Source organism: Sapajus apella, unplaced genomic scaffold (assembly GCF_009761245.1).
Source record: "Sapajus apella isolate SASKATOON/1434 unplaced genomic scaffold, GSC_monkey_1.0 scaffold35, whole genome shotgun sequence".
Taxonomy (NCBI): domain Eukaryota; kingdom Metazoa; phylum Chordata; class Mammalia; order Primates; family Cebidae; genus Sapajus; species Sapajus apella.
The window spans coordinates 22554106-22577181 of NW_022436975.1; positions in this window are offsets into that span (position 1 = coordinate 22554106).

Consider the following 23076-nt stretch of genomic DNA (forward strand, 5'->3'; position numbering starts at 1 on the left):
AATTGTGAACTCACCGCCTCGATGACGAGTTTTACCAAATGAATTGTGACAAGGATGATATGATTGTAGCATGAGTGAGGGGTTGAGAGAACCAAGTCCTCTCTCTACGTCTTGATTTGTAGCAAACATTGAATGTAGGGGCTCCATATACCCTGTGATGGGACTTCTGACAGCTTTCCTCTCTTTATCAGAAAGGGGAATTGCTAATGTTAGCACTAAAAACTCATTCTGACACAAGCCCGCATTCCAGAGAATTTGATACCAAACTGAATTTGGAGACAACGTATGAGAATGTCCTGGATTCTGATGCTTCATTCAGTATTAATATGATATATTTTTCAAAAAGGATATCTGCAGTTTCATATTCTTTAAATTCCAAATTTGTTTCCGTTGACATTAGAAGGTGAACTAAATCTCTCTGAGAGTAATTTCAGTTTTACAAATAAATGCAGCCAGGTTTTTATGTCTTTGGATGGGGGAAAGTTTTATGAAATGTGACATTTTAAGTGTGCTCTTCAGTAACTCTCCATTAAAACACTGACACCTGTGTACATGTGGATATTGAAGATTTGGTTGACCTTATCTCATTTGTATACACAAATGTCTTTTTGTACATGTGAATTGAAGCATTGCATGAAAAACAGATGTGTCCTTAAAGAGTCTAAGACTGCTAATGTATAAGAAAGACTGAAAAAATGCAAATTTACTGAAAAGATCAGGGTTGAATCTCCTCTAGGCAACTCTTATACATAAGTTTTTACAGTCGTCCTATAAGTAATTATCTTGTGGACAGGTGCTATGGGCTTTTCTCTTGGAATTTTGAAAATTTGTAAAACCCTAGTGACAGTCAGGCTGCAATTGCCAAGTATGCCCTGAGAGGCTTTCTAGCTAGCAGAGCTGGCTCTGCACCCACGCCACTCCAGGGCCCTGTCACGTTCTCTGCAGCCTCTTCTACGACTCAGTGGACAATGGTGAGATGGGGCCGGTTAGGAGTACTTCCTTGTCAAGACAAGGTTGAGAACTCTTCATGGATGCATTTGAAGCCTTATTAAGAAGTAGGTCCACCCCTTGATAGTAATATTTTGAGAAATTCAAGTTTAGTTAAATAGAGTGTAATTTGTTTTAAAAGATGTTTTCAGTTACATTTGTTTAGATAAAGGAAATAGGAGGACCAGGCATGGTGGCTGATACCTGTAATCCCAGCTTTGGGAGGCTGAGGCAGGAATATCACTTGAGGCACGCAGTTCAAGACAAGCCTGGGCAATGTAGCAGACCCAGTCTCTATTTTGTGTGTGTGTATGTTTGTGTGTATGTGTGTGTACACATGCATATATAGTTTGTATGTATATATACAGTAAGTATGTGTATATAGTATATGTGTGTGTATGTATAGTGTGTATATATACACATATAGTATGTATGTGTATATATAATGTGTGTATATGTACAGTTTGTGTGTGTGTGTGTATACACATGTATATATATATATACATGTGTGTATGTATGTATAGCTAGACATGGTGTCAGGAGCCTATAGTTCTAGACACTTGGGAGGCTGAGGCAAGAGGATCTCTTGAGCCCAGAAGTTTGAAGTTACAATGAGTTATGATTGTGCAACTGCACTCCAGCCTGGGCAATTGAGTGAGACCCTGTCCTTTTTTAAGAAAAAAAGGAAATGTGAGCATGGGAGTACAGCTTATTAATGGGTATTCATTTGTCAAAGGAAAATGCTTCTCAATTTTCTTGCTAGAGGAGGCAGTTGGATGGGATAAATGACAGCTCTCGAGGATGAAGTGACCTCCATTAGGCCAAATTGGACAATTTTAATTAAATAGGAGTAAACATAAATTTGATCAGGGAGCAGGAACTAAAAGAAAATTTAGCACTAATAAGAACTTTAAATGTTTGTTCAGCAACCAATATTCAGAGAGTTGGTTGAAATCAGAAACTGATCAGGCTAGTTTTTTGAGGGATAAAACTTCTGTAGTTAATAGTTTTCTGGTGTTATGGGACCAAACATTTGTGTCTCAACTCCCAAATTCATATGTCGGAGGTGTAACCCTCCATGTGATAATATTTGAAGGTGGGATCTTTCGGAGGAAATCAGGATTAGATAATGTCATGAAGGTGGAGTTAGTGTCCTCATAAAAAAGGAAGAGACACTAAGGCGCTCTCTCTCTCTCTCTCTCTCTCTCTCTCTCTCTCTCGTTCTGCCATGTGAGAACACTGTAAGAAGGTGGCTGTCTGCAAGCCAGGAAGGGTCCCTCACCTGGAACTGAATCAACTGGCATCTTGATCTTGGACTTTGCAGCCTCCAAAACTGCAAGGAACCAATGTTGTTAAGCAACCCAATCTGCAGCATTTTGTTATAGCAGATTGAACTAAGGCAGCAGGTTTACTACAGATTTTATGAATTAGTTTTGTTGGAGGAGTCTTTTTTTCATAGCTATTAAACTTTCTTTTTGTCAGATTTGTTTCTTTTACGTATGGATTATAGGTACCCACACTTTTAAATTGTGTAATTGTAGCCAGAAGCATATGTTGGGAGTTGTGGATCTTTTATATGTTTTTCCATGAACAAATCTAGCTTTTTCCTTGGTGTATTAAAGCTGAGGGCATTAGAAATATCTCCTTTTTTGTGAGAATGTGTGATATTGATTCAATAATGATTGAAGCCCTATTTTTGTTCCTTGTTCTCAAATAAAAAACCACACTGGGCATGAAACCCCAAACATTGCACAAATTCATTTGGAGAATATTTATTACTTTATTTATTTCACGTATAGAAAGTCATTGCATGTCTGATGTCAGATACTTTTCTTGTAAACAATAGTCTAAAGCTCTTTGGAGACTGATAATATTTTCTAATGGCTGCCCATTCCCTCTGAGATTAGATTGCATTTTTGTGACTGATATCCCTCTGATTCATTCTTGGAAAGATAGCAGGCTACTTAAGATAGTCCCATTATATTTTCAGAAGGACTTTTCAATACCAATTTTATTTATCCTCAGGAGCACCTGAAAATCATTGCTCAGCTGTGGACCATGGACTCTGTTGATCTGGTGTCTGGATTTGTGGTCCTGTGATGACCTAGATGGTTGGACTAATATCCAGCTACCAAGACCAAGTGGTCTTTAGCCTTCCCTCTCCTGCACAGGCCTCCTCATTCCCTTATTTATCCAATGTTTTCATATGGGCCCCTCGTGGCTCCCCTTTACTGTGTCTGAGGCCCTGAGGAGTGGTGTTAATAGTGGCTAAAAGCATTGACTCTGGTTTCAGACAGATTTTGGTTCAACTTCTGAAATATTGCATGACATTGGGAATGACTGTTTCTTCATCTATAAAATGGGCATATGACCTCATGAGATGGTTGTGCGGGGTACAGTGAGGCCATGTACGTGAAGTACTTGAGAGCACCTACACATAGTAGAGGCTCAGGAAATATCATTTCTCTTCTGATCTCCACACCTGGATCCATTTATTTTGTTTCTTTCTCAGTTTCAACCCAAAGCAGACCTCTTGTGGCTATCCCATTGTACCAAATACAACAAGGTTTCACACATAAATAGCAGTAGCTGATTAATGAGAGTTTCAGGGAAGCTATGTAACTTTCGTAAGATGAGAGAGGAAATGGCAAAGTCAAACTCACTAAATGGCAAAGTCAAACTCACTGTGGTCTGACAGCCAAGTCCATAACCTTAACCACTATACCTTAAAGCCTCCTGGGAGCTGCCACTCTATCCACAGATCATGGGGAACATTCCCCACAGGCATCTGGGCACATAGATGGTAAAAAGGGCAAGGTGGACACTGCACAGCCAAAAATAAGCACGTGATCTTTATCAGAGATTTTACAACACCACCTCTCACCAGCAATGGGGAAGCACATCCATTCATCCACCCACTGGCCAACACTGGATATCACTGACCTTTTTTAGTTTTGACTTTCTGTTGGATGAAAAATATCACTTTATCAGCCATTTGTACTCATTTTTCAGTAATAGGTCAGATCTGAATTTGACTGATTTCTAATGTCCATCCATTCAAAGACATTTTCCAAAGCAAAGGCCTATTTTCTAAAGGAAATAAGAAAACAGCTTTCGGATAAAATGCTATTTAGATGGTTAAAAAATGGAATTTAATATGCCATTATTATTCAGACGATAGTGAGCAGCTGTTTTTACACTCATGAAGTTAAAATGGCAGAAAGTATATTTCATATGCTTATGGTATGGGTTTTAGAACAAGAAAAAAATAGAGATATTAAAAATCACTCGGGCTGACAGTGGATTCCAGCAGACTTACACCAAATCTTAGAATTCTGGTGAGTGCTCGGCACAGTACTTATGACAGCCATTTATCTCTCAGGAAACTGTGTTTTCTTCAAGTTGTACCATCTTCTTAATACATTATACTCTTGGCATCAGGAATTGAGCATCTGAATAAAAGAAGTATATGTTTGGAATTTGTTTTTCAACAATTTGTATTTACAGAGCTTAGGGATAACAAGGGAGGCACGCTGGTTTGCCATCTCATGAAAACACATGTCTACATTTTTATACACTGCGCAAATATGCATATATCCACCCTGATTTCTATTGGTAAAATGTCATGTTTGGACCAATGTAACATTCATCAAAATACTTCACATGCTACAGCGCCAAGTAAATAACAAATATCCAATAATTTTTGTACATGGAGACAGACTATATTCTCTCAGTAGAGTGCAATTATATTAGTGATAATTAACCAAAAATAAACTCAAATGCTTTTAGACTATTAAAATTCATTCTTACATAATTCATCAATGAAAAAAATCATAATGAAAATCTTACTTTTGACTACAGAAGAAATTTCAGATAAAATGTTTGCATGTTGAATAAACCAGTAAATATATCAGGACCAATTGTTGTTTATCATAGGATTACAAGGATGAGTTAACATGAGAAAGTCTATTCAAGCAAATTAATACACTACAATTTGTTGGAATATTGCATTATAAGTTAAGAGAAAAAGTGGTGAACAGTTAAGTTAAAATTTGGGGGAAAATTGGCTATAACCTGGGAAAAATAAAATTAGGTTACAAATTCACACCGTACACAAAAACAAACTCCAAATAGCTTAAAGGACTTAACTGGTAAAATAAAGTTTAAAACTTTTAAAAATGCATGTAATTAAATCTATTTACAATATCAGGACAATGAATGATTTCTTGAACACAACATAAAATGAACAAAACATAAAAAATAGATTAATAAAATTTACAACATCATAATTTTTAAAACTTTGATGAAAAAATAACCCACCATAAACAAGCATATGTCACAGACTGAAAGAGGTTATAGAATATAATAGGAAAAAGTTAATTCATATAAGAAATGTATTTTAAAAGTCCTACAACTCAATCAGAAAACAGAAAGGATGTGAATTCAGTGACCAATAAACCTATTAAAATATGTTCCTTTTTACTAGTAACAAGGATACTAGTGATACAATTTCACAATCACAAGTTTAGCAGATGTTCTGATAACACTAGATGTTGATGAGGGGTTGGGAAATGGAAACTCATATACTGCTAGTGGGAATATAAATTGCTACAGGTACTTCAGGGAGTAATTAAGGAATATCCGCTGAAATTGAAAAAGCTGGGAGGCTAGACACTGCTATTATTTTTGTAACAAATCTTTTAGGACTATTTGATTCTCAAAACATATATGCAACTTAAAATGAAAAAAATTTTAAATGAGATATACAACTTAAGTAAACATTTAAATATTAATTACAAATGAACAGAATAACAAGGAACTATGCCTGAAAGTGTAGGCTAAAGCCAAACCTTCAAAGCCTCTGAATATCAGATGAAGCTAGTTGTAATTGATGCACATGGTAATGATTAGCTACTGAATGGTATGTGCAATGAAGTACAAAGCAAAGCCATTCCTTGGAACTGTCTTGCCAAAATGTGGAGGCAGCCACAAAACTCTGCCTTAGTCAGGGAACAGACTATAAGAAGCTGAACTGGGGCATAGTGCTAGGAATTGAGAAGAGAAGACAGATTGGAGGAACAGCCCATTTGCTGAGTCATCCTCTCTGCCTGTTGCCATGTGCTACCATTTATCTCTTACCATTCCAAGACTCTGCCCCACGAAGGACAGCCTGACTCTCACTTGTGCCTACTGGCCCCTCAGCCCCCAGAGTCTCCAGGCCATTTTGGACAAGGTAGCCCTTAATACCATTGCCCTACTCACAACCTCATTCTCCTGGACTTTCCAAGGTCTGCCTCTATGCCCGATGAAATCTTCTCACTCTTTTGCAAGATAACTTTGCTGAACTCCTTCCCAGGTACATTAATGAGGCAAAGAAGTTGACCCTCTATTTTCTTTTTATCTTTGGTAATATGAGCATTCTGTGTGGTCTACATTCAGGATTCCAGTGCTTCTGCATCTTAGAGCACATTCTCAATGACTAAAGCCATAACTTTTGCTAGAAAGAGTTAATATCTTGTGAACTAACAAAAAAAAATTGTAGATATACAGATGCTCCTTGACTTACAGTGGGGTTATGTCCTGATAATCTTATGATAACTTGAAAATATCATAAACTGAAAATACACTTAATGCACTTAATCTACAGAACACCGTAGCTTAGCCTAGCCTACCATAAATGTGCTTAGAACACTTACATTCACTTACAGTTGGGCAAACTCATGGGGCAACACAGTGCACTGCAGAGTATCAGCTATTGACTGTCGTGATCGCGGGGCTTATGGGGAGCTGCAGCTGTGGCTGTGAACATTAAGAGAGAGTATCACATCACATATCGCTAGCTCAGAAAAATATCAAAATTCAAAATTTGAAGTATGGTCTCTACTGATGGTGCTGATTTATATAAATATTTTTGTTTCGTCATTTTCACAACTAGATTTTTTTTTTCTAAATTGTATATGGCTCTTAAATAGGATTGTTTTGTAGCACAGTTTATATAAATAAATGGTTAAATTAGTTCATTGAGGTCAGTTTTCGTTCACTTGTGGTTCCATGTGGTACTGTTACTTTTCTTTCCACTTTTAAATGCGATGCTTACAATGGAAATGTTGTTAAGATTTAACAAGAAGAGAAAAGCCAAATGAAAGTCAGTTTATATGAAATTGGCCCCTTGCCTGGTACCACTTGTGACCATGAGGCTGATGATGCTGACCATATAGGCTGTGGAAAGGGCTTTATTTTCACAGGTACCCGGATGCACACATAAGAATGAGTGTAACTTGACCTCAATGAAATTTCACATAGAAAGAAGTAATTTATTGCATATTTGATCCATTAGAGCTGATAAAGAAAAATTATTCCAGAAAAAAAAATAGTACCTCTTATAATGAACTTTTTAGATGGATATTCTGTGCTATTTATATTTTGAAAAGATTCTTGTTTTCCTCAGGTCCTTGTCAGATAAAATAAAAAGTCCTCTATCAAGCTAAACATGAAATTATGTATTTTAAAGTTTAATTGAAGATGAACTTTTTCTGGGTCAAAGATTGAAGCTTATTTCTATAAATGCAAATTATATAATTGACTATAGAAAATTGTGTGTAACTATTATCAAAATTCTCTTTCAAAATTTGAAAATTTCAAAATTAACTCAGCTTGTGGAATTCAACATGAATTCTTTTCTATTTCGAAGTGGCTTCCTGAGTAGGCAACAGTTGCCATTTATTTGAAAGGAGACTTTGAATAATGTCAGGAGAGACTTTCCTGCTTCCAATCTCTTTCCCATTCAATTGCCACAGCATCTGGTATTTCCCATTCTAGATCTATTACTTTAAGCAATTACCTAGTCCAACAGGGAAATCACCCATCTAGCTGCTCCAGCTAGAAATGTGTGTATCCTTAGTCCCACTCTCTCATTTACCAGTTCCCACATCCAATTGGTTCCAGATTCCTTCCAAATTCCATCCATCCTCCTTCTGCACCCTTGCAGCCACTTACTTCCTGGTGCCTTGAGGATCACACCTCAGCTCCTACAGGGCTGCTTCTAAGCCCTGTGCTGTCTCCCTCGGACATTGCTATCACATCTCTTTACCTTCAGCTGCACTAAATTCTCACCTTTAAAGAGTGGCCTCTTACTCATCTGTGTCACTGTCAGGGCTGCATCCTGCATCACTGTGCCTGGCATGCCATAGGTGCTCAATACATGTTTGGTGAATAAATGGCTGAACCAAACTCCAACATTTGGGGTAAAACATGAACCCTCCACCTCCACATATGTCTACTAGGTGGCACAATTCTCTGAGACTGGAGGTACCAAGTAGCAAGGTAACACTGGGGGTGTTTGGGAACCCTGATGGAGCTCAAGAGAGGACACATGGGACTGAAGAGGCCATCAGACAAGCATCACCTACTTCACAGCGGGGCCAGGCATTCCTGGCCAATGTTATCAGTACCTGGATGCTTAAGATAGTAACAACAACAACAACAACAACAACAAAAAAAAAAAAAAAAAACAGAAGAAAGAAAGGAGACAGAAGGTGTTTCTGGACATTCGAATCACTTAAATGACTACTCTGTGGATAAATACATTAAAAAATAACTGTGAAATTTGCCTAGCTTAAAACTAACTATTTTAAGAGAAAAATGCAGTGCCATTTAGTGCATTTACAATCTTGTGCAAGCAGGAGTGATAGTAATATTTTAGAGCTAAATAAATACATGCTTTAATTCTTCCCTCCTACTCCTAATTCACACAGTATCTCTTCACTTGTTAAATACACTCCACAGCTTTCTCACTTTTAATTGTGAAGCAAATTTAAAGCCTGGGTATAAGAAGCTTGTTCAAATGCCCAAGAGGTCTAAATTCTATGTAACTGTGGTATAATTTCATGAGGCTGAGAGAGGGATTGGAAATGCTGATTAGATGAGTGACACTAGATCCAGACTGAACCTCACATTTCTGCTTTGAAGTTTGGGATGACAAGAAATGCATTTATTGTGGCTCTTCTACATTTGATTTCAGATGGCAGATGACACACAAGGATAATGGAGAAGCAAGGAGCACACACCACATGAGTTGTATAGATTTAGACCAGATTAACCTCTATCTGGCCTTCTAGGGAAATGCAGTGGGGAGTGGGATGTGAGTATAAATCAGCTATTAGATATAGATCAATGTATCGCACCTGTTGCACCTGTTCATAATGGTGTAGATGTTGATAAGTCTTGAACTTTGTAGATGGGTAGCTAAGATTCTATCTTCTCTGTACTTTTTAATAGTTAAAACACCCAATATAGCAGAATGCGGAGACCAATATTGACTAGAGCAAATATAAGTATATAATATGACAGCCCAGCCATCTGTCTAAATATCTGAAATATGGTAAGTGCAAAGAGCATGTTTGTCACAGAATATTGAGATCATGTGATGATAGATCAGTATTAGTTGATGAATTAGATACAATGAATGCAAAATACTAAGAGAATTTATATCAAATCTGAAAATCACAACTGACAACCTGTGCTAATATATTTATTATTTGGATTTTTAACTTTATTTTTAGAATACATTTCTTCCCTTCTAAAATTTATTTTTTGTTAGAATTAATTACATATATGCATTCTGAGACATAGAAATCCTATCACTAAGGTAACATCGTCCACAAATGCTTGCTCTGGAATAATATCAAATGACAAAAGAGAATAGGATTCCACCACCCCATAGACAACACTCCATTGCAATGAAACTAATAGGCTGCGAGGAGATTTATCCTGATGGTCTGTGGTTTCCTTCCAATAACATTGTTGCTTGCTTATTTTAAGACATGACTTAATAGATGCTATGAAACCAAATCACATTTTCTAGCTCCTGTAAGAATTCAGTGCTTCTGAGTATTAACTTTGTTTTCTTAGTGACATCAGTTTGTTTTAACATTTCTGTCAGGAATTCTATTGAGAGAGGAGACATAAATTAGGCTTTACTTAGTTTATTCTGAGTTTCTCTTGGGCAGAATTTTGGTGAAATAATCTTTGAAAATCCAAAAAATCTTTCACATTATGGTAGCGTAATCAAGTTTCTCCCTCACTACCTCATTTGACACCCTTCTGGGGAAAAAGAAATTGCTATTTTAGGTGGGAAACAAACACAAGGGAAAGAAGGGATGTTTTGGGTACAGATGAGAACTCCATGTGCTTTGGTTAAATGTAGCTGCTGGGCGTACCAATTCTCAACCTTCTCTCTTCCTCTACTTTTTCACCCTTTTTGACTTTCCCACCTGCAAGGTCAGCTGCTCTAAGGAGCAATTTATAAAGTTGCAGCTCATATTGTGCTTGCAGTTCCAGAATTGACATGAAATTAAATCAGTCTTGAGTGCTGTAGGATACAAAAGCTACCTTCCTAGTTTACGGAGGTCTTCAAGACTCCTAATAAATCTTGGTAAGGTAGCATTCCACTAGTGACTGCCCAGTTTCTCCCCTCGCAAAAAAAAACCTCGAAATGGAAACAACGAAGTTTTCTTTGAAGCCATATTTCATGACGTGGAGGGAAAGACGTATATGGAAGCCACATTCTTAAGCCCCCTTTTCCAACTCTGGGGCAGGCACTTCAGGAGACAGTGTTAAATGAGCTCTTACCTTACTCCTCCACATTCCAAAATTGCTGGGGCCACACAGTGAGGCCCTGATACACATTCGCCAAAGGCCATACAACTGGTAGCGATGGGGCAGAGCACAGGCTGCCCTTTGTTTCAGGGGCATCTTCCTTCTAGTGAAGCTGGAGTCTGTGCTTCTCCCAGCATGAAACATCCATGAAAAGCAAACATTCATGAAAAGCTTAATGTACTCACAAAGGTTTTAATTGTTTTTCAAGAGCAAAAGGTAAGTCTTTGAAAATTCTATAAGTCTACAAATACACCCCTGCTACAAATATGTAGCCCCTCAATTTTCAGGGACACAGGAAGCTTATTGGTGGAGGTTCAACACAGTATGTCTGTGAAGGAATCTGAAGCAGATGCTGTCAAATGGTAACACTGAATGATACACAATAGTGACTCATATTTTCCAACATTTTAGAATTTAGTCTTAACTCATTAGTCAATCCACCTGAAATCTCAGAGTACAGGGGCAGTTATTGAGTCTTTATTTGGTGCCATGTGCCATGCAAAATGCTTTATAAATATTACTGCTTATTTGTTCCCAAACCTCTCTGAGTGAAGCATTATTATAATACCCTGTAATGGTTAGGGCATCATACCCATGGTACCCAGTTTTTGGTCAAACACCAGTCTGGACATTACTGTGAAGGAACGTTTTAGATGTGATTAACATTTAAATTAATAGACTTTGAGTAAAGCAGGTTACCCTTCATAATGTGGGTGAGCCTCATCCAATAAACTGGAGGACTTAAGAGAAAAAGAGTAAGGTCCCCTCCTGAACAAGAGGGAGTTCTTTCTCCAGCATGCATTTGCAACATCAGCTCTTCCCTGAGTCTCCAGCCTGCAGGTCCACCCTGCAGATTTCAGACTTGCTACCCCTCAAAATTGCATGCTCCAATTTTTCTTAAAACCTTTCTCTTTCCCTCCTCTCTGCATGTGTGTGTGTGGTGTGTGTGTGTGTGTGTGTGTGCATATACATATATCCTCTTGGTTCTGTTTTTCTGGAGAACTCTGACTAACACACCTGCATTTTATAAGTGATAAAACAGAGGGTCTGAGAGATACACGTTTGCCACAGGCCACACAGCTGGGCAGCGATGGGGCAGAGCACAGACCATCCTTTCTTTTGGGGCATCTTCCTTCTAGTCAAGCTGGAGTCCGTGCTTCTCCCAGCCTGTGGCCAAGTCACGTGAAAGGCATGTGAAGAGTTGGTTGTGTTTAATCCTGTCATCGGTTTTATTGGAAAGCTTTTCACTGCAGCCCATGGGAGGGGAAAACGATTTGCTCAGGATGAATGTGGCCACCAATGTGTTACTTCCCTTAATCTAAACAGAGCCTCAGGCACACTTCATTGATCATGCCCCCAGGCTGAAAGGCCCCCTTAATGCTGGCCAGCAAATATTATGTTTCTGAGGCAGCCCTGTGCTGTCAACCACATTTCCTGATCTACTCTGATTAGATATATAAACAGCTTCAGTAAAACAGAGCCTGAGCTTTGCTGTTAAAAGTATAAGATAAGGCTTCTATAAAGATTCATCAACAGCAGAGGTGCTGTCTAAGTTAGGGCTGAGCCTTCTGAGCTCAATTTCTTTTTTTCTTTTTCTTTTCGTTTCTTTTTTTTCTGGTGTTGTAAAAGGGTCAGTGAGCAAACAGCCATGATTTATAATCATGTTTTAATAGTGGCTGGTGCGCTCACTGACTAAGGGAGACCTTGGGGAAAATAAAGAGTTAAAAGAATTGAGCAGTTCATGAAGTGGTCTTACATTAATGACCCAGCACAGGACTGACATTACTCAAGGTTACATAGTCATTTTATATTTGCTAAGAAATGTCACACTGTCCCAGCTAAGAGCAAGGAAGAGATGTGCTGACACCTGCAAGGTGCAAAAGCTTATGAAGAAAGGCCAAGAACTCCCTGAAAAGCAAATGAAATGATCAGTTAGGGAAAGGAAGCAATTAAAACCCAATGTTCTACACCTTCAAACCATGCATGTTTCAGATACATTGTGTGCTATAAACATGTACAAGCCAGACAAATTGTAAGATTTTATTATAGGTACATGTGTCTCATTAGAATATGCTTCAAAATCCTCTTCTAACATTTGTCCCAGAGATGAAGTCTATTATCTAAAGGATTTCCTAGCTCAAGTGTGTTGAAAATATATGCCTTTCTAGATATGAGAACATATGCCTTTTCTAGATAATTTTTGGCGTTTGTTCCAAAAGGAAAAAATTCAGTGAGAGTAAGAGGAGGATTTTCCAAAAATTGCTTGGTGGGAAAATGTAAGAAGTTAACATACTGAAGTTTGATTATTAATATACATTAATATTTTAATGTGTTTTAATACTTACATGTAATGTTTAAAGGAGTTTTCTTCACTTAAAGAGCTGCTTATTCCCCACTTTAAAGATCATTTACAGTTTTCTTAAATTAATCAATACAATTTTTATTCAATACTAAAAATAATTGCTGAGTATTTACTATATACCAAATACTGCTTTGAGCCCTTTACACTAATTGGCTGAGAAAATTCCATCAGCAGCCAAAGAGCTTGCTGCTTTTTCTCCTCTCTTCATCTCAGTCTATAAAATTATGCATGAGAAATTTAAACCTTTCTTGAATTAAAATAGTATTCTCCCAGGTCCATGCCTGGTTTGGGTTAACTAACATCAAATACAAATATGGCTTTTATTTCCCCTTTATAATAGCTTGTGTTTCTTGGTGTCATTGTAATTGATGGTTCTTATGTCTGTCTGTGCATTGAAATCATGTGAGAAGCTTTCCAAAAATACAAGTTCCTGGCCACATGTGTGACTGTTGATTTTCTAAGGATGGAAGCAGGATTCTGCATGCCCAACAAGAAATGAATCTAATTTCTTAGAAGAGGTGGCTGCATTGTCTTTGTTTATTTGTGCCACCATAAAAAACCACCTGAGACTGAGTCATTTATAAAAGACAGAAATTTGTTTTTTACAGTTCTGGAGGGTGGAAAGTCCAAGATCTCTATGCCAGCATTGGTGTCTGGTGAGAGCTGTTCTCTGCTTTCAACATGGTGCCTGTTGCTGTGTCCTTACATGGTGGAAGTCAGAAAGGCAAGAGAGTGACCTCTTCAATCTTTTATAAGGGTGCTAATCCAATTCATGAGCCTGGAACCCTCATGACTTTACTACCTCCCACAAGACCCAACTTTCAATATTGTTGCATTGGACATTAAGTTTCAACATGAATTTTGGAGAAAACACTATCATTTCAATCATTGTAGGGTGTCATAAACGTTAAGTAGCCTAAAGTTATGCTGATAGTGAGCAGACATGCTAAATGCTATTATAGGATGAGCTGCAGAGCTTTTAAAACTTACTCTTTAGTTAATCTTATGCTGTTTGTGCTTCGATGACAAGCAACATATTTTCCTTGTGTAAACATTCAAATACTAAAAACTAACCTGATATTACGCTACATTGAAAGAATGCATTTGAAGAACTTGGGCTGCCTCACTGGTTCCCAGAAAAATGCATACGTGTGAACAGTCTTTCATTTTTCTCCTTTACATTAAATATCTGTAGGCTTGGTTTATACATGCAAATGGTTTCAGTCATTAGATGGATAGGAGAGAATGTCTGAGATTGATGTGGGTCTATGAGTAGGTTTTTACAGATATCAGGGACTATCAATGTTTTACATGGCTGGACCAGACATAACCCTGAACCTAGAATCAGAAGCCCAGGGTGCCAGTGCTGCCCTGGTCACTTCCTGTTTGCTCATCCCTGAGCAAATTCCAGGACTTCTTTGGGATCACTCTAGCTTTTGCCTCCCAAAGGATTCTCTAACAAGGTGGTTGATGGCTTCCCCCAAAGAAGACTCAGAACACAGGTTCAGGGCAAGTATTTGATGATCATGTTTCTGAATAAAGACAAATTCTTCATTTTGGGCCAAAATAAAAAAAAATGAACCTCTGAAAAATATACATGTATGGAAAATCTTAGGGAAGATTCTTACCTTCAATTCAATCTTGACTCACTTGACACATTACAGCACCAAGTGATACATGGTGGAAAGGAAAGAGTGCACTTAACTTTTCCTCACAGAACAAACATCTTCTGTTATTTTATAAGCTCCCACAACATAGTTTCCCACATTTTCTAAGGAAAGGAATGTTATATGATAAACATTATACTCAGAGCTTTACTGTAACAGTAAGTTACTTCCTTCATTTTGTCTTAATTTCCAAGTACACCATGTTGAGGTCAACAGATCTAGCTATTTACTGTTTAAAGCTCTGAAGTATTAATCCAAAAATTCAGGGAGTGTTGCCATCCATAGCATGCAGTTTGATGTGCAGCAGATTGCTGAGTCTTGACAGTGTGTGCCTTGCGTGCAATTTCCCATTTGTTCAATGTAAAGGAGATTCTTGCTACCACAGACTGGAATCAGACATAAGCCATCTGCTTCCACAAGAGCCAAAGTTATAAGAACCATCTCTGTTTGTGAAACGAGTTGTGTTTACCCCAGCCTCTATGGAATTTAGCCCTGCCCAATCCCTTCATCTTGTTTATGTTCCATTGCTCCATTTACATATTTCTCCCTAAATCCATCAGGCTGGGCATGATGGTGCATGCCTGTAATCCCAGCACTTTGACAGTCTGAGGTGGGAGGATGGCTTGAGTCCAGGAGTTTGACCAGCCTGGGCAACATAGTGAGACCCCATCTCTACAAATAATTTTTAAAAATAGCTGGGAGTGGTGGTGCACACCTGTGGTCCCTGCTATTTGTGAGGCTGAGGCAGGAGGATCACTTGATCTCAGGAGGTAGAGGCTGCAGTGAGCCCTGATTGCACCATTGCACTCCAGCCTGTATAACAGTCCAAGACCCAGTCTCAAAAAAAAAAAAAAAAAAAACCCACAAAATCAATCCTATGATTTCAGCTGCATTCATTGTGATTTCTTTCCATTATAATGTAACACCTTTCCTTGTATATCGCATTGTGCAGCTGCTACCATATGACATTGACAGATCCATTTTCTTCTACCATTCACTATCTGTTGATTACCCAGTAACATCTGAACTAAGTGTGAAGTTCATAATAACTAGATTTATAAAATAAAGAGGAAGGACAATTCTCTGTGCCCCCCAAATTTTACAAAATACAATTCATTTCACTGAACCGCTTAAGTTTAGTTAAATTGAAAGAAATGTCACCTCCCCAGCTAAAGTGTGAGCAACTTGACTGGTGAGGCTGAGCCTTGCAGCTCCTTTGTACCCTCACCATAATTAGCACATTTTGGGGCCCCTGCATTGCTGACTGCCTAGCTAGAAGTGGTTTTGTGCCCTACTTTTTACTACGATGTCTTTCAGAATGCAACTGTGATTGGTGGTTAAACCCTTCGCCTTTGAAACAAGAGCCCAAGAAATGCTCATATATTTTTTTTGCTTCTGACTAATCTTCTGTGTTCGTATATGAGGCTGACTAATCTTGTTACTTTCGGGTGTGATGCTAGTGGTCTTCCAGAAATGCCAAGTAAGGAGGTACTTTAAGAATTAGCAAAGGTCCCTTAGTGAGAATTGACCTGGCATGAAGGAACATCAGTGTGGCTAGCTGGAACATATTGTGAGAGTATCTTATAATCTTATAACTACTTCTAAGAATAAGCACGTACATAGTGACAAGCAATAAATAGGCCAGTTCTGAAAATTCTACAGAACAGTTAAGTGATGACCCTTTACATTTTCTGTTTCTGTTCTGGTTCAGTTTCAACTCTTGTACAGTGTACAGATTTTTATTGAGTACCCCCACTTTAAATTATACTTCTGAAGCCATGAAGGGCAGAGTAGGAGGCAAGCGGCCTCTCCCCTAATGGTGGGCAAGGGTATACAGTACAGGACCCTAGAGGGGAGGAGCAGCCACTCCCTATCTTGTAAAGAGCCCTCCCAAAAGGACTTTCAGCGAGGGATGAAGCAACCTAAGCCCCCAAAGCCTAGATATATAATATTGAATATAAAAGGTAAGGGGTGGGAGTTGTAAGAGACCAGGAGAGGAGACACAGCCTATTTCAGGGGACTGCAGTCTCCAATTGTACTCACAGAACTGTCTCCCAGGAGAGTCAGCTCTAGATAGCTCTCATTCCCAAGCAGTATCCATATTGGATTAGAGCTGTCCTGCTCAAGTAAGACTTCTCCTTCCCCTTCTGTAGGAGCCAGGGGCAGCAGGAGTGTGGAAGGAGGGATTGGTGGGGAGAGAGGAGAAAGGCAGATTACAACTTACCCTCTCCACACTGCAGTCTTCTAAGTTGGAGGCAAACTAGGCTAGGAGAGAAAAAACTTTAAAGTTGTGAGAATCTTTAGCTCTCATACTGAAATTTTTATGTGCTAAAAAAGGCTAGAAGAGAAAAAGTTCACAGAGTGATTTTCAGGGTTAGAATTAAGAAAAAATAAAATTGCTTTCTTTTTATTATTTGCCATGTATTCAAATACGATAACAGGCATATTACCAACTTGGAGACATACTAATTAAATGAAAATGGCAACACACTCCATGTTAAAATTTCCATTATGAAATAGAGCAGAAGTCCAATAGAAAAATAAAATGCCCTAAAGAAGAAAAATACTGGCTCCTGTCCAGAGAAGGCCCACAGATTTTCCCAGCACCATTCTATCTTGGCATCCTCTCCAATAAGCAGTTGGCTTTCCTCGATATTATATTCTCACTCATGTTTCTTTGAATGTCTTTATTCTGTCACTCATAATGATGAAGCACATTACTGCCCACTCTCCTCTCTAGATATATTTAGAGAACAGCCATAAAGTTCCTGCATCGCTGCATCTGAGCCTTTCATAGGACACATTAATAGGTGTGATTGGAGCTATAAGAAGGCAATAAGGATGTGGAAAGGTCTAGAGAGAATATTTCATTAAATAATATTTGAGGAAATTAGCATGTATATGGAGAAGAGAGAAAGAATAAAATAATAAAATACACTAATAAAATTTTAATTTCTAAAACTAAAGAAAAAAATTTCACTAACCTATGAGGCCAGCTAGAGCAGGATATATAGGAAGCAGGTATAAGGTTAAAATTTGGAGCATCTTTCTAAGACTTTGCATGTAAATGTGACTGGATTGTCATCTGTCAGGAAAGGACTAGAAGAACTGAATTTGAACAGCAAAAAAATGGAAGTGGATGAAAATGTCGTTATTTTAGTCAATTCATTTATTGCTAGCACTTGTGGTCCCAACGGACCCTGGGTCTGGTCTGGGGCAGCCTTGGGCTCTCTGTTTATTGTGATTCTCATCACCAGTTCTTCCTTTCTGCCACTGAGAGAGGCTAGGCCTGGCATGTCCTCAGACCAGCTCCTACCTGCAACCACCAGCCTTGGTCTGCACAAGAAGGCAGAGCAGGGCCACTGAGTGTAGATGATGAATACATTATGTCTGTCCGGTGAGCCACTCAAAGATTTTTGCCTTTCTTTGTACTATCAGATCCTGAACAAGAAGAAAATAGACTTCTTTTATTTATCTTTTCCTTTTGGAAGTCTCATCTGTCAGTCATGAACTTCAGCACCTTATGCTCCTTCTGCTCCTATGCAAACCAAACTCTCTTTAATTTAATATGCCCATGCACTGATGAGAGGATGTCTTCAATGGCCTGGGCCATTCATCAGTGAATTTCATCCTCTATGCCCATGTCCTGCTCCTGATAACAGACACTCAGTAAATGTTGAATGAATGAATCAGTCAGCTAAGAAAGCTAAATTTTATTTTATTTTTATTTCTAGCAAAATAAAATATTTTGTTGCACTTAGTAATAGGATAAAGGTATGTTTTAAGCTAATGTCTATATGTTAGATATCATTCTAACATAGGAGGATTAATCCTATGCTCACTGGGAGATAACTATCACAGTGATGAATTGTGTTTGCCTTCAAGTTCTGTAGAAATAAAATCAGTTGAAGTATCACATATAGAAAAGGATGAAAATAGAACTGCCAGAATCTGAACAAAGGAGAACTCCAGTGATATCTAATTACTACAGAAAACTGGAAGTTACCTACAGCAGTGCCTGGCACATGGATACCAAGTGTTCTGTAAATGTCAGGACGGTGATGATTGTTATTATCATTCCCATTATAGCAAGATAATTTTAAGTGGTATTCAGATAAGGTATTAAATGTCAATTCAGGCATTGATGAATTTGTTTCCCTTTAATTTTTTTTTTTTTTTTTTTTTTTTGAGACAGAATCTACCTCTGTCACCCAGGCTGGAATGCAGTGGCATGATCTTGGCTCACTGCAACCTCCACCTCTTAGGTTCAAGTTATTCTCCTGTCTCAGCCTCCTGCGTAGCTGGAATTACAAGTACCTGCCACCACGTCTGGCTAATTTTTGCGTTTTTAGTAGAGATGGGGTTTGGCCATGTTGGTCAGGCTGGTCTTGACCTGACCTCAGATGATCTGCCCACGTCGGCTTCCCAGAGTGCTGGGATTACAGGCATGAGCCACCGTGCTTAGCCGTGTTTCCTTTTAAATTTGATTTTAATTATTCTGATGACCTCAAGAGGAATATTGCCAGGTGGTGATAGTGTGTTTATACACCTATTAATTTTGAATCTTTGAGCAGACCTCGAGCTCAGAGCTGGAAATTAATACCATTGTTTTGTTTTCATTGCATTTATTTTTAGGATCACTTTATATTTATTACAAACAGCATTGATTTTTACCAATGTTAGGGTTTTAAGTATTCTTCAAAATACATTTATATGGATAAAGCAAGTCAATTTAAAGAAAATATGAAGTTATTGATAAGGTAGGAGGTATACAGATCAGGCAAAATCCTGATGGAGAGGGGTTATGTCGAGAGTTTAGGAAAGGGCATTGGGGAGTTTACATGAATGATCAGATCATTGTAGTCTACATGTTTCTGCTCAAGAGAGATAATATGCCACATGTGGGTGCCCAGCTGCTAGCTGGGTATGCTCACTGTATCCAGTTTGGCAGCAAGGTGCCACAGGGTGTAGACACTTATCTCCCATGATAGGCTGTAAAGGGTTAACAACAGGGTATCTGGGGCAAGGGCGAGTTTTTGAAATTTGCTGATTTCAATCACCTTAGCTGATTTTAAGTACGGTTGTTTCCAAGAACCGACTGGCAATGTTTCTGAAAATTTCACAGTTGCCTGTGGGGAGCCTGTGCCAGTGGGCTCCAGCACACCACCCCATTTTCACTCTAAGTACAGTATTTGATTACATAACCATCCCGACCCTCTCTCCCCCTCCCCCACCCCACCGACTTCCCAAGTCTGTCTTTTCCTCTAAACTTTAAGCCCCGTAAGGGAAGAAGCCATGCTGTCCTACTCACCATGGTAATTCCAGCGCCTTCCTGACACCCAGCGTGTACCCCATGAATACCGATTGGCTATTAAGCGCATAATGTGAGCTTGAAAGGAGTTCCTGCAAAGTTCCCTTATCCTCCAGACTGCTGAAGCTTAGGAAAGTTTTTTGCTTGGTGTTTGGTTTTCTTTTTCTCATTTTGAGCAGCAGACCAGGGTGACTCCACAGTTTGAAAGGGCAAGCGTGTGTTTGTGTGACCCCGAGCAGAGCTGGGGAAGGGGAAGCGGAGCGGCGCTGACCAAGTCAGGTCCTTGGTGCGGTGCAGGTGCTCAGCCTCCTACAGCGCGCCGCCCTCCTCAGTGCCAGCGAACCTCTAGCCACCGCCCCCGCGCTTCTGGTCCCGATAACTCTCAACAGAGCTTATAGGTCGTCTCCAGGAGTCAGAGAAATCCGGACTCCGGGGATCCCTGCCCCGCGGAAAAGGGGGGAGCCCCCGTTCCTGTGCCACTCGCAGGCGGGGTGAGCTCGGGCCCTGGGAAGGAGGACTGTGTCCGTGTCACTAGGGCCCCCCCCCCGACAGGTGGTGCGCAGTACCGAAGCGCGGGCCAGGACGCTAGTTCCTCGGCGCCCTCTCCTGGGTCAGTGGCACATCCACCTTCCCCGCCGCCAGTGACCGGCGCGGGTGTGCGCAGCTTCAGAGACACAGAGTCTGGAACTGCCCTCCCAGTTTCAGTGCAGCGCTGGTGACACCCCTTTCCTCCTGCAGGCAGCCGTCTCCAGGGACGTCCCCCAGCCACTTGGAGGGCGTTTTTTTCAGTGGCTCAAAAGGAACTTGTGTTTCGTGTCCCTTATCCAACTGTTCTGCCTCTAACTGCGATGTGCAGAGAGCCTGCGTGAGACCTTTGTCCTTTCTCACTGGGCTTCAAAGCTACCGAAGGCGGTCACGAGAGAGGAAATGACCCGAGGCTAGACGGTCCCCCAGCTCCATACCCCAGCCTGCAGAGACCTATTTCTTCCATTCTGCACCTTGGGCCTGGCAGCTTAAGAAATGACACATGGCCTACAGGCCAAAATGCCTTGGTTCTATTCCCAACTCTGTCACTTATGGGCTGTGTGACCTCAGACAAGTTGCTAAATCTCTCTGGACCTCAATTACTTCAACTGGAAAGGGATGGAGTTGGACCTTGTGGTTAATAAGGTTCCTTTTCAGCTCTGATCTCCCAGGATTCTAAAACCCTGCTTTTTAAAAAATATTCCACACTCTTTTCCCTTAGGAATACGGTTTTAGTGAATAATACTAAATATACAGTTAATAAGATTTTATATACAGTTTTAATGAATAAGACATACATGTAGAAAACAAATGCAACATGTTTATTTCGCTTATGGCAAACAACTAATAAAATATATATCTTTAAAAGTTTCAACAAAGGACTAGTATCCAGATTCTACAAGGAACTCAGAAAAATTGGCGACAAAAAAAAACTATCAAAAAGTGGGCAAATGACATGTATACACATAAGAAGATATACAAATGGCCAGCAAACATGAAAAAGTGCTGAATATCACTCATCGCCAGGGAAATACAAATTAAAACCACAGTGAGATACCACCTTACTCCTCCAAGAATGATCATTATTGAAAAAATCAAAAAACACTAGGTGTTGGCATGGATGTTGTAAAAGAAGAATGCTTATATACTGCTGGTGAGAATGTATATTAGCACAACCTTTATGGAAAACAGTATGGAGATTCCTTAAAGAAATAAGAGTAGAACTGCCACACAATCCAACAATCCCACTACTAGGTATCTACCCAAAGGAAAGAAAGTCATTATATGAAAAAGACACATGCACACATGTTTATTGCAGCCCAATTCACAACTGCAAAGACATGAAACTAACCTAAGTGCCCATCGACCAATGAATGGATAAAGAAAATGTGGTATGTATACATGGTAGAATACTACTCAGCCAAAGAAAGAAACGAAATAATGTCTTCTGCAGCAACTTGGGTAGAGCTGGAGGCCATTATTCAAAGTGAAGTAACTCAGGAATGAAAAACCAAATATCGTGTGTTATCACTTATAAGTGGGAGTTAAGCTATGAATATGCAGAGACATATTGAGTGGTATAATGAACTTTAGAAACTCAGAATGGGGAGGAAAAGTAGGGGTCATGAAATAAAATGTACATATTGGGTACAACATATGCTAGTCAGGTGATGGGTATGCTAAAATCTCAGAATTCACTACTGTATAATTCATTCATGGAACCAAAAACCACTTGTACCCCAAAAGCTATTGAAATTTTAAAAAGTTTTTAGAGGAAAAATGTTTCAGTATTACGAGCTCTTCATGTGCAAAATATTTGACTAGGAATTGAGAATGCCAACAACTAAATAAGTAGAAAAAATGACAGATAAAAGGATTAACTGCTGTCTCTGTGTTCAGAGAGCCTAGAACAGTTGTATAGACATATGAAAGGTCACAGCAGTACCAGCATGAAAACTAGATAAATTGAGTGTAATGACTTTTGTATTTTCTTTGGATTATAGCTAAAACAGTGAAAAGAGGCAAGGGCAGATAAGGTGATAATTTTTCCTTTATCAAGACTCAGGACAGCCCAAGTACATCCATAATGCTATTATTAATGACACCCAAGGCCTATTTCCAAATTATTATCATTCAGTGCCATCTAGTGTTAACCTGATGGATGGATTTTTTTTTAAATATATTATTTCATTTTTGTTAAATTCCTTGTTCAGCTCTATGTAGTCATATTAAAGTCAGGCATACAAGGTCTGTCTCCTACACATCTAGTCTTATGATGTGATGTTTGTGTTCTGAAAACTCATGTGTTTCCTGCCCAGCTAGGCACAACCTATGTTTCAGGCTCTCAACTCATTCTTTGCTCATCTTTCCTGGACTGCTATCATTGGTGCCAGGACTCTGTGCATGGGCATTTTCTTCAGACACCAGAATTTCATAGGACTAGATGCATCAGTTTCTGAGCAGAAAGTTTGTAGTAGAAAAACAAAGTTGCTAACTTATGCGTAAGTTGGAGAGATGATTAAAATAGTAACTCACTATTTTTGCAAGTGAGTTTTTACATTCACTTG